The sequence below is a fragment of the Nannospalax galili genome, unplaced genomic scaffold (assembly GCF_000622305.1).
Source record: "Nannospalax galili isolate Female #2095 unplaced genomic scaffold, S.galili_v1.0 scaffold1080, whole genome shotgun sequence".
NCBI classification, from domain to species: Eukaryota; Metazoa; Chordata; class Mammalia; order Rodentia; family Spalacidae; genus Nannospalax; species Nannospalax galili.
Window position 1 is genome coordinate 505,696 of NW_008347121.1, and position 9,607 is coordinate 515,302.

Consider the following 9,607-nt stretch of genomic DNA (forward strand, 5'->3'; position numbering starts at 1 on the left):
GAAGATGAGCTGAGAGAATTTGCTCAGAAATTGGACATATTAAAACAATCTCTACCAAAGGAGTGAAAACAATAAAGAGATTGACTCAGAAGCGAACAGAAAGGCCAGCGCCACTTATTGGCGGGCAGCGAGCTCCTTGCTCATTATAACTGTCGACTGGGTAGCAATAATGTTTGGGAACATTGCAATCTCCAGAGCAGGCTTATAATGATGTTCATCTGCTCATAAGGACGGAAGGCCTTACATAAACTCCAACTGTTCTCAGAAAGAGCCTTTTATCCTTAAAGTACACTATCAGACCGGAATGGACCCAGGCTGATTAAAAGTCATTTTAGGAGTATAAATATCAGCTTTTAAATGGCTATTCTCTGAGATAATACTTGTTTTTTAATGCATGTGTTGGGGAATGTGTTTTGACTGTATGCTGTGAGATTCTAGGCCAGCTGATTAAGTAAGCAAGTTATTGAAATTCCAGAGATGAGGGCTATAGTGGTCAAGGTCCCAGCAAGAAACAGATGGCTTAAATGGCAGTCCAAATGGTTCAAGTGGATGGACATTATTGACCAAGGTACAGGCAGGGTTATGAAAGTGTCTAGGGGATGGTGAGTGAGGTGTCTAGGAGGCTAGTAAAAATTAAACCCCTAGGGTATGGCTAGGGAAATAACACTAGCTGTGTAAACTGGTGACCTGAATTTGGTTTCCAGAACTACATTAGAAAAAGACTGGATGTGGTGGCATGTATCCATAATTCTAGGACTCCTACAGTGAGATGGGAGATAGAAATAGGAAAAATATTTTTTATAAGAATCAATCTCCACTTGAGAGGTCTACCCTGATGTCCCCTAAGTTGAAGTAAGTGACCCTAATACAGGCTTAGTATATGCAAGTCAAACTGTAGTGGGAAGCCTTGAACTCACGCGGAATGAAGACATCAGTGATTCAAGCTCATCCCAGCAGGGAATGCACAAGCTTATGGCTTGTATTGTTTGTCCTGAGCCAGAGGGCCATGAGAGAATTATGTGTGGACCTGATAATGCACAGCTGCAAAGCATGCAGTCAGCATCCCGGGTAAGCCCGAAGACATTGAAGGTCATGTGAGTCCTAGCCAAAACTTGGGGCAATTCAAGAGGAAATAAATAAATAAATAAATAAATAAATAATAAATAAATAAATAAAGCTCATTCAAATAAGAACTCAGGCAGAAACTGTGTATGCAATGCCTGCTATTTTGCAAGGGTTGTCAGTCACCACTGACTGTTTATGGCAGAGACTCAAGGGATGGTGAGAGAGTGGAGAAGATCTGTAGACTGGAGGGGAGGAGACTCTGGAAGCAAAGTACCCTATTACATCAGTGCCACTGAGACTCAAATCATCCCTTTGCCTAGTGTATCCACATTATATATGCTACCCTCACCAAATTAGTCACTTGTAAGTCATTTTGTTATCAGATGGACTGTCACTGAACCCAGGGCTTGTGTTCAAGTAGCCTCCATTTTACTCAACAATGGTCTCACAGTACAAGAGCATTCTAGGTTTTCCTCCCTGTGTACTTAAAATACTGTGAAGTGTTTCGTAGGTTATCTTTGCTTCTTCAGTTCTTATCCCTACAAGGGTTACTTTCTCTCCCCCAACATCTGGATGGATCAGCCAGATTATCATGAATTTTCGTAATCATCAGATAGATGCCTTTCTCGAAATAAAATATAGAACTGTTTGAATTTCATTTCCGACCAGTGCTTCTCTTAACAGAAACTGCCCTCTCTGCTGTAAAACAGAAAAGCTGTGTGAGTGTGTTCATCTCAACAGTGATAGAATTATTTTCCATGGACTTGCAGATCCGTGGAGCAGGAAGGGATCTCTGAAGTCAGGAAGGTTAATAGCCTCCAAATGTGGTGTGCAGTCCACTGGGAGTATGGAAGATGATATCAGCTGAGCATTTTAAGTAGTTTCTGTTGTTACTTATTCACTTCTGTTTTATTAGAAAATATATAACTGGTACATTAAACTGTGTGTGTGTTCATAAATATTGTTTAAGATGAAGTTGCCTTGGAAACCACTGTATTTAGTATGAATGAGTTACAGATTTTGTCAGGTAATACCTGCATTGGGCAATTGTCCTGAAAGTAGAAGTTTTGGGATCCTGGATCTGCTCCAGCCTCTTCAGTGCTACACAGACAGAAATGAGGCTCTAAGAAGTGAACAGCTTGTCCACAGCATCAGCTCTACAGAAGCAGGACTAAGACTGCCCAGATCGACCCCAGTGTTCCTTCATGACCCCATACTTAGTTTAGAGCCAAACATCTTATTCCATTTTCTGTTGCTATAACTGAATACTTGGGGCTAGGTACTTTAAAGGTGAAGAAGTTTATTTGGCTCATAATTCTTGCGGTTGGAAGGTCAGAAAAACATGGTGGCAAAGTCCTAGCGAGACCCTTCTGGCTGCATCATACACAGCAGAGAGATGAAGAAGTAACCGGATACAGGCACTAAGGCCAACCACCTGGTGTACCTCACTTTATAACACCACATTACATTACATTTTCCTGGGGAGACAAAGCCAAATGCCCACTGACCCCAGATGGGTGCCAATGACAAACTGAAGTACAATTTCCCCAAAGTCCAACTTGGTGAGACCAACGAGATTTTTGTTCTTTCTTATAGAGGATAGGTGAAGGGTTACTTACAAGAACTTGGGTGACCCCCAATAGCTACATTGGCTCCAAGCTCTACAGCATCATGGATGACCACCTCATGGAAACTGCATCATAGAGTCCTGGTTTCAATCAACCTTTCACTTTGCATATATTCTAGCATCTTCCAACATCACTTGCAGCTGGGGGAGGGGAAATCTCAGGCGAAGCTCTCCTGACCCTCTCTTTCTCCATTCCTAGGGAATATCAATAGATCTGTTACTGTTGCTATAGACCTGGCTACTACTGTATTGTCTGGCTCTAGTTGCCATGGTTATCGGGGACAAAGTCCAAGATGACTACCATAAAACTATCTACTCCTAGAGACCCCCACATTAGGATGATACCTCCGTGAGCAATGAACTTCCACTAGGCTCTGCCTCTGCCTCCATGTCAACAATCTCACATTAAAACCAGATTCCCAGGACATTACCCTTTGGGGACCACACTGAAACCACACCCAAACCAGAGCACCCTTCCTGGCAACTCTGAGTTCCACTCAGGACCAGACACTGTCATCAAGTCCTCAGAAGTCTCTTTGGATATGAATGTTCCAAAGCTTAAGAAGTTAGACGAAAGCTTGTTCTAATTACTTGGTTGTAGTTTGAGTGTGAATTGTCTCCGTAGGTTCATATGTTTGGACACTTGGTTCCCAGGTGGTGGTGGTGTTTGGGAAGGCTGTGGAACCTTTAGCAGTGGAGCATTGTTGGAGGAAAGAAGTCACTAGAAGTGGCCTTAGGCTTTATGGCCGGGCTCCACTTCCAGCTCACACTCTGCTTCTTGACTATTGATGCCATGTGGGCCCTCTGTCTCACCACCATGCCATCCTTTTCTGCTGCCATGACTATAATCTGCCTCTCTGATGTCTCCACCAGTATATTCCAGAAGTGTCTTGATTTATGATCTTTCTTTGTTCTGTTACTATGAAAACATAATGTAACTATTACCATGCCAGAACATGGAATTTGGGGTAACCTGAATCTGTGTTTCCGGGCTGTGGTCACTCATATTTGGCTCCAGAATAAACTATCTCTTATCCCCTTTGAGGTGAGAGTTGTACCTTTGTGCCAGCAGCCTCTCATTGGACCCCCAAACAACAGGAACTCTGCTGGATAACAAGGTAAAAGAACGCATCACCTAGATCACAGAAGTAAAGGCCACAAGCTGCTGGGTTCTTCCAGTAATGGGAGGTCCAGAAGACACTTAATGTGTTATTGTAAAAGCAAACTAAATTAAACTGATAGTTTTAATTAAATTTGAATTGGTTGTGATTTTACTCAGTTTTAAAGGCCACTTGAGATGGCAGTGTTGCACTTAAAAACCTAGACTTGTAATTAGTGACACATTTATTATAATGGTTATTGTACTTTATTGAATTTGTTCAGGAGTGAGTCAAAGCACAGCATCAAAAGAGCTGGTATCCCAGGATGGGTTGGCCTTTGAAGCCTTTTTGTCTCTGTTAGAATGTTAGGTGACTATGCTGACCTTGAATACAGACATTTGTGGTTTAGTGGTCCAGCTACAAACTAGGAGCTTGGACTACCTCAAGCCAGAATTGTCTTTGAACATTTGTAATTCGGTTTTGCTGTAATCTGACTTTGAAAAGTCTAGATTCTGTACATGTTTAAGCATCACTCAGTCTTCTAGTACACCTGGAGCTCAAGGTCCGTGTTAAAGATTCCAGGCTTGAGTTCTAACGGTGGTGTTTGTATTCCGTCTGGAAGGATGTTCTAAAAGGAGCTGATAACCAGATGTTCTAAGGGGAGGAGAAACATTCCATCCTGAAACATTCCATCCTGTAGGGAAGTTAGTTAAACTCAGGAAGTAAACAACTCAAAGGCTTCAGGGTGTTCCTGAAATTGACCAGGTTCACTAGATCCTCCCTCCCCAAGCATGTATAGGCCCTAAGACTGCTGGGTGACACTCAGACAAGCTGAGCTGCCTAGAAGAGGCTCAGACCTCAAAAGCAACTTGGAGGAGACTCTCCAAACCTCTTGGGCTGCCTGAAAGTTCTCCAGTGCTCTCCAGTTTCTAGCTTTTGTGATCTGGGGTGGGTTTTTGTGATATAGCTGTGTTTGAGTCACATCTGCTCCTGTCAGTAACTCCTCACCCCTAAACCTGTGAATAACCCCCAAACGGAGTTCATTGGTTCACCAAACTGGACTTCTGGTGGTAGCCTCACTTTGGTCTGTCGGTGGTTCCCTATCTGGGGTGAGATGTTTGCTCAGGTCTCCCCAGAAGTGTCACACAACAGGTGTGTGAAGGCACTGCCTTTGGGAAGTGACTATGTTTAGATGAGGGGTGGAGCACCCATGGTGGGATTAGTGTCCTTATAAGAAGAGAAGGAGACTAGAGCTGATACTGTCTACCATGTGAGGGTACAGCCAGAAGGTGTCCATCTCCTAAACAGGAAGATGGCTTCCCTGGAAGACATCCAGGTGGACCTTGTACATCCAGGACATCAAAAAATCAGTTTCTAATGTTGCAGTCACCAGCTGTGCAAGGAGTGATTTTAGATTTGGATTATCAAGGATCTGCTAATGTGCTATGAAAATGATAAGGCCACGTGGAGGCTCCAGCAGGTACTGGAGAGCAATGCCACCGGCCTTCTGAGGTCACTGCTTCCACAGTGCAGGATGAGCTAGCCAGGCAAAATCAGAATCTAAACAGTTGGGAGTTGAGAGGAAGAGAGAGACAGGGAGAGAGACAGAGACATAGTGTTACTTTTGACATAAAAGTTCTTGCAGATGTCATGGGGTGTCCCATGATTCACCTCAGTACTGTCACTACAAGATTCCACAGGCTAAGAAGGGCTCAGTCTTACAAGTGCCTCCATTTCAGGAGCTTCCAGAACTTTTGACTAACCAGTTGTTTTAGTTAACGTTCCTATTGCAGTGATAAATCCCAGGATCCAAAGCTACTTAATGGAGGGTTTATTTCAGCTTAAATGTCCAGGTCACAGTCCATCATTGAGGGAGGTCAGGGCAGGAACTCAAGGCAGAAACTGTGGAAGACTACTACTTAGAACTGTGTTGTTTAATGACTCATGCTCAGCTGGCTTTCTTATTCAGCCCAGTCCCACCAGCACAGGGATGGTGCCACCCAGAGTCAGCTGAACCCTTGCACATCAATCCACAGTTCAGACAGTCTCTCACAGACAGTTTCCTCTTCCCAGGTGTCTATAGGTTCTGTCAGCTTAATAATAAAAGCTATCCAGGGCACTAATTGGTCATGGAGGTTCCAATGACCTCCCTTTTCAGGTTATATTGATTGATAGAGGGACTCAAGGAACTCAGGGAAATGCTTCATTTACATTTACTGATTCATTACAAATCATACAGATAAACAGCCTGATGAAGGAGGTTTGTGGAGTACAGTATGAGGGATGGGGTACAGAGCTTCCATGTCCTTTCTGGGTACACTACCCTCTCAGCACCTCTCTGTGCTCAGCAGTTCAGAATCTCTCTGAATCTCATAGCTCAGGTGTTTTACAGAGACCGCATCATTAAGGCATCCTTGCTTTTCTTTTTATAAAAAAGGTTTATTATTTTGTTTTACGTGTATGAGTGTTTGGCCTGCGTGTCTGTAAGGGCACTTTACACATGCAAACTCAAGGAGGCCAGAAGAGGGCGTCAGATCCCCTGGAACTGGAGTTATGTACGGTTGGTAGTGTCCATGTGGGTGCTGGGAACTATGCCACGAAATTTTCTCCTTCCTGCTCTCTGTTTGACCCACTCTCACTCTCTTCAGTGTCTCATGCGGGTAGACAAGCCACATAACATCTTTATCTGAACTTTGTATAGTTTATACTTTCCGGGGCAGAGGGGAGTAACTTACAAAGAAACAAACGGCCTGCGCCCAGCTCTGTGTCTTGGCTCAGTGGCCCGCTGTTCTGGATCACATTTCCCCAAGGTCGGCCTCATCTTGCGTCCCCACATGCCCACTCTTCCCACAGAGCTCTGTGTGGGGTTCACGGGGTCCTCGTGGGGTCCATGGGGGTCCTCGAGAGGTCCCCCGGCACTCCACGGGGCCCAGGGCGGACTGGCTCTCCAGCTCCCCGTTCCCTGCTTCCCAGAATGGTGCCAATTGGTCCTCCCTTCATTCCAATCTCCAGCCACGCTAGGCTCCACCCGTCTTCCCAGGGTGCCCTGCCCTTGCCCATGGCTCTTCAGAGGAAGTCAGGAGGAATAAATCATTTCCCGGCTACAGGAACCAAATCCAGGCCCTTTGCAAGAACAGCCAGTGCTCCTAACCGCTGAGCCATGGCTCCAGCCCCCGGAGTGTGTTCTTAAGGAATGTCTGCTTCAAAGTCACTCTAGAAGCCTCAGTTTTCTCTACTTAATTTTTTTTTATATGAAGAGTCTTTGTGGTGTTGTTTCTTATATAACTGTATTTATTTCTGATAAATATCTACCTTTAAAACATTCTGGACACAAAGGAAAGGGAATAACTTAAATTGACCCCACAGCCTTTCTATTCACATTTATGTGCTGGGATTTATGAGTTCCTATTGTAGTAAGTTTTCTCCCATTAAGATGGAGCAGTTAAAACAGAATTTGTAAAGAGGCTGACACATGTTTTTACAAAACAATGCAACATTTAAACAAGCTGACTGTTGAAAAGAAAGTCTCACCAAAACAAATTTGGGTATGTTAGTGGGAATTGAGACTTGGGACACCTTCACGTTACTCCGGTGAATTTTAGGATTGAATCTGGAGAAACTGTGTCAGTAATGAACAACAAGCTTTGATAAAACTAGTCTCAGACATTTGCATCTGGTTCTTTTTTGTGTGTGAGGTGTTACATATTCTTTATTTGATATTATACATAAGACACTAAAATGCCTTTCTGTAGTAAACGGCAGCATCTTTTGATATAGGGAATTCTAATTAAATTGGCAGAGTCGAGAACAATGTAGTATAGACCGTTCCTTATCATTAACCACTGCCTGTAACGGGCAAATGACACAAATTCAAAGACAGGTGCATCTTGCTTGGTTCTGAGACAGTGAAGAGAATCTCCTCCAGAGTTAAAACAAATGCATATAAGCAGTTATATACATCTAAGTATAAAACCAATCTTTAATAGGTTTAGAGGAAGCCGTCTCCATTTTTGTGAAAAGTTGTACGTTGCTAATTAAGTCCAATCATCTCTTTAGAAAGGGATGATTAGAACTGGAATTTTTTTTAAAAAAGATATCCATTTTATAAGCCAATTTTACTGAAAGCAGGACTGTCCATCAAAAATATTGTTAGCCATTCATGATCTGAATTCTGGCGTATGAATTAAATTATGGTACATTCAAAGCCACAAGACATCTGTTTTGTAATAAATAAGACAGTGACTATTACCCATTAGTAGCCTTTTAAGATGAGATATTAGGTTGGCTCTTTCTCCCTTCTTAATTCTGGTGAAGATGATTTTTGTTCTGGAATGTACTTCTTGGGATTCTCCAAGTACTTCATCCGTGTGTCCTCTCGCCTGGTGATGCCTTTGTTCTTTTGGCATCTGTGCAGGAGAATCCAGCGGCCTGACTTTGGGATTCTCCAAGTACTTCATCCGTGTGTCCTCTCGGTGATGCCTTTGTTCTTTTGGCATCTGTGCAGGAGAATCCAGCGGCCTGACCTGTCTTCCTCCCGAACAGACCATGGAGACTTGGTCCAGTCTTGTGCTGGCCTCCCTTTTCCACGGTGTGACACTGGGCACACTTCCGAACAGAAATCTTGCCTTTCTGAACATTACCCATTTTTAATATGCTCTGTGCTCACCAACACCACGTTGCTGCGCATCGAAGTTGGATGTCCCATCTTTCTGATTCTTTTAATTCAAACACATTGATTTGAAATCTATAGAACCTGAGACTTAATAACAATCAATCAAACAAACAACAAAGACAGATCCCAAATTCAATGAGCATGGACTCAAGAGGAAAAAGTCGAGTGGTTTCCTTCCAATCAATGTAAACTCAATTATTCTTCTTCCGATTGTAAATTGGACTGTGGAGCATAGAACACCAATGTCAGAATTTTAGATTCTACACAGAAAACTATAATAGTAAGAAAAGTAAACACAATCATTTTAGATCTTGATTGGAGTCTTGTAGATATATTGGAATAATTTCTAGTCGCATAGGTAAGGGGATGAAGTTTTGGACCCACAGCTTGGATGAGGACAAAGCTTTGTGTTCAGTATTTCAGTATTGGCCTTGAGGTGTTGTATCCATTTACAGAGATAACCGCATGGCCCCATTATAACTACAAGAAAGTTCTGGAAAACAGACTATTTGGTGCACACCGGCTCTCTTTGTCAAGATCATGATCATCATCAATTGTAAGGATATGAGATACTCTTTGTTGAGACTTATTTAACCAGTTGTTGGTAGAATTAGGAACAGAAGGAAGAGACTGAGGATCTACCCACAAATACCTTTAGTTTTTCATGTGGTGAAACTCAGCTTCTTAACGGTTGAGTGGACATCTCAACACGTGGGATGAACTAGGAGCAAAACTTGGTAGTTTTCTTTCTGCTGGGCCACCCCGCCTCTGCTTTCCTGGAGGATGTGGGGTACCATTTCACAATCATTTCTATGACGTTTTTCCTCCAAATTAGTGAATTGTTTATTGTCACCTAGGATGCGCAAGTCTTTCAATGAAATGTATGAGCATGTAAATTTTATGATAATGAGAAACACTTCCTCCTGGAACTACAATAGAACATCTGGAAACATAAAATACACATTAAAATGACTGAAGAGACCCTCCTCCCCTCCGGAGTAATTAAAGTTCGGTGGCAGAGATTTGTGCTAAGATCAAGAAATGCTTTTTCAAGTTCTATGAAGGCAAAGACTTGTCATTATGATAAAGGTCTTCTAACATGAGGATGCTATTGAGAATTCACTGCTAAAGAGTGTTGTGTTA

General features: G+C 42.8%; 1 pseudogene; it reads right to left on the reverse strand.

Annotated features, from left to right (window-relative positions):
• Positions 1 to 6,587: 6,587 nt before the first annotated feature.
• Positions 6,588 to 8,436, reverse strand: LOC103742416 (annotated as a pseudogene).
• Between the last annotated feature and the right edge of the window lie 1,171 nt (positions 8,437 to 9,607).